Source organism: Haplochromis burtoni, unplaced genomic scaffold (genome assembly GCF_018398535.1).
Source record: "Haplochromis burtoni strain Fernald_Lab_line unplaced genomic scaffold, NCSU_Asbu1 Contig_213, whole genome shotgun sequence".
In the NCBI taxonomy this organism is placed as follows: domain Eukaryota; kingdom Metazoa; phylum Chordata; class Actinopteri; order Cichliformes; family Cichlidae; genus Haplochromis; species Haplochromis burtoni.
In genome coordinates this window covers 914,417-918,212 of record NW_024582574.1, presented here as the reverse complement: position 1 = coordinate 918,212, position 3,796 = coordinate 914,417, and positions in this window count along the sequence as shown.

Below are 3,796 nucleotides of genomic sequence, written 5' to 3'. Positions count from 1 at the left end.
TCCATTCGGTGTGCTGTAAAGCTTGATTAAATTTGATTCCACACATCATGTGGTGATGTGGGATTTGATTTACTTTAGTTTGATCTATATATGAAGTCATATAATTAGAAACACCACTTCAGCCATCTCAGTGGTAAGAATCTGAAATTACAACTTAGAGTTTCCACTGATATGAGAAAAATAAATTATTTGCTTGCCACAATATAATTATATTGTCACCAGCAGCTGATATATTTCCCATACACTGGTCACATCTGTGAACAAAAGGCACACGGTTCATTTTATTTTTTTTTCCTTCCTGTGGCTCATTTATTCTGAAAATGGTGCTTCCACCATAAATCCTTGTCAGGCTTTTATTTTCTATTGATCCCTTAAGTTGCTAAGTAGCATTTTGGTGCTGGGACCATTCTAAGAGTAGAACGAGACAAATGAACTACATTGATTTTCTGAATAACAGGTATTTATGGAGGGTATAGAGCAAAACCTGCAATATTGAATGTCTGCCTTGGTGGTCTCAAACTGACCGTCTTTCTTCACTTTGATAGAATGCAGATGTTCTAGATGTACACAGTGTGCTGTATGATTTGTATGACTGTACATATGATTAATGTCTCCTTCTGCACCAAGCTTCCAGCCTTACTTGTCCACCTTGTAGTTTGGCTTTATAGGAGCTTGTTTACTGAAAATAACTGCCTGTTGCTGCTGAAGAATGGATTTGATGATAACATTGTGACCCAACCATGCACTAAAAGCAAAACAATGAGCCTGAAAAAGGCAAAACCTCCAAAACCTGCACAGCTGAGTGTTATTTGTTTTTCCATCACTAACCCCTAATAATGAAATCCAGAGTTGATATAAAATATATTGGTTCATTGAACTTCAGATAATGGCAGAAAAAAATGAAATGAGAACGTATGCAGTTTGTTCAAGCGAGTTCCCTGGAGGCCACTGGACTTTAGTCTGCCAATCTATTTGCTATCGCAGCAGCTATGTTTAATGAACAAAAATGCTCTGTACTTTTCCTGTCATTGCTTTCAGTTCATTAAGCTTCTACTGCAAACAAATGTAAATGCTGTTTAGCTGAGCCTACAGACCACCCAATCTGGCCCCTGGTGGATTTATGACAACTTCCTCCCCCCAAAACTTCTGAGCAGTTGTACCCTGAGGTGACAGGCCTCATGCCGCCACCCGCAGAATCAGCAACTGGCTCAAAGGTCAGCAGGCCGGGTCTGTCTGCGCCGCAGCCACCAGACACTCACTCTTTTCTCAGCCTGGCTGCACCACATGGACACTCTGGGGAAATCGGATACCCCCACAGCTGCAGCTACCAAATTCAACAAGTACATTCATGGCAATGACAAGCAAACGTAATTAATTATCAATTCATTCTAATGTGTACTCAGTGCTCTGATCCCTTGATCAGCTCTTTAAAGCTATCCTATAAAGAATACAGCAGTATCAGCTCAGTGGGCTTGCTAGTTATCATTAATAGCAGAACCATTAGCAAGAATACTGAAGGAATAGGTGCAGATAAAAAGATGAATTAAAGAAAATCATACTGTTTCAGAATTCAAAACACCACATTTTTCCTGCTTGATCCCTAATGCTATTAGTAATATTATTATATCATGTTATATTGTGCATTGCAGCCCCGCATCTAATCACCATCTGTCTGTGCTCTGAAACAGGAGCTAAAACTGAGTATTTTAGCGCCATATGGGCCTGCCTGAGAAGTTATATCTATTATAATTGGTAAAAATGAAATGAAAAACTATAATATTCTTGTGAAAAGCTATTAAAAAATTAGAAAAACTATCAACAGTGCACTGGGTTTTGGCAATTCGGGACAGTGAGTGGAAAATTAGCTAAAAGGCTAAAGTATCTAGTTTACCATAGCCTTAGCCTGTTTGTGTCACTTTTTCAAGATTGTTTTGATGTCTTACAAAAGTAACAAAAACTAAAAAGTAACAAAAACTAATAAGAACTCCTTTATTAGAAATTCAGCAGTATTAAAATATATATATATATAATAGCCCAGAGAGTAGTCAAGAAGCAACATTAGTTAATGTTAGCTACATTAGCTGTGCGTAGTGCTAATACTTACCATAAAAAGATTTGTTGTTGTGGCCACATCTCAGTCGAGAAAATATCAACTTTTTACAGTTCCTTAGATGCCTCAGTTGACTTATTTTTATTTGTTGCTCTTCCAGTTAATAAGAGAACATTTCACATAGCTGAGACATTTTAGAGTCAATGCTAGTAAAAGAGGCTCTAGCAAGGAAAGTAAAAGCCGACTCTGAGGCAGCTGGCTGCATCTGGATTTAGTTGTGGCAGCTGCTCAGTCGTTCTTTAACGTGGGCATTATGCCAGTGTGTTACATAGTGACCTAGATATGAAACGGAAAGCATAGCATGGGCTACAAACAAGGAGTTTTCACACAGTTCACCAGCAGTGACCTACCTTTGGTGTGGATGTTGGCCTTACAGACACAAAAAGACTACACAGTAGATGGAAGAAAAAGGTAAAAAAACCCAAATGCATGATAGAAAAATTTTAATTAAAGGAGATTAATAAGGATCTATGGAAAAAAATCCATTCGGTGTGCTGTAAAGCTTGATTAAATTTGATTCCACACATCATGTGGTGATGTGGGATTTGATTTACTTTAGTTTGATCGACAGGTTTGAGTTTCTCTTCCAGCAAAATCAAGATGCTAAATTCTAACTTGTGTTCTTTTCTGTCAGAAATTTAATATCCCCGCCCCCCCCCCCCAAAAAAACCCCTTAACACTTCTTTTTTGCAAAGCATTTATAAGGTTTTAATTTTATCCTTCTTTGTCACCAAAATGTAAACTCACAGTGAAACTCGGTTTGTGAGATGAAAGGATAGAATTAGTTTTATCAACCCTAAAAACTAACCTAAACATACTCACAGTTTCTTACAAAATGTGTCAAGCCTCATATCCATTGTTTAGACAGTGTTAGTAATACATCTTGAAAGTGATGCTGACATCATGCTTAAAAGAAACATTAAAAGATTAAGGTTAAGAGTGTGAAAACGTCAGACTTTCCACATCTAGATAATGGTGTTTGCTTTCTGAGTAAGGCTACATTCTGCTTACATGTATCAGTCTACAAGCCTGGAGGGAGTGTGAAACCGTAAGACAGCTGTTCAGTGTGTGTTCTGTATTTGTGCATGTGTTTGCATGTGAGCATGTGTGTGCATGCATGCATGCATGCTTAGTCAGACTGGTTGGGACTATGACACACACGTGCTGGTTATTATTAGAGAAAATTAAGCATTGGCCATTTGGTGCATCCTGCATCCTGTACACTATTACACTATGAGAAGCGCAGTGTTACACCCCACTGCACTTGATTGCTGCTGTAATTGTGCCGGTCATGGTTACCTACATGTGTATGCGTGTACTATAATCTTACATCCCACAGATATATCAGCTGGACATTCATATCTTTTACGGGAATACACATCAGGACTTTCCTTTAGGCCATTATTTTACAACTTGACTTGATAGACCTGATCTTAAACCGCCATGCAGAGACATTAAATTAGCCTTGGTGGTTTATGACTTAAGGGACATAATATGTATTGAGTGCACGGGGTTGATGGTGGTGCCAGGGGATGATGGGAAAAATGAGAGGGGTGGGACAGTGATTCTAAATCTGAGCAGCAGTAATCATATTTGATTGTCAAGTGCACCCCACAGCCAGAATATTGATAGCAACTTAATTCTTAATCTCCCCAAGGAGTTGCTCTCTGGCTAAAGGCCATTATG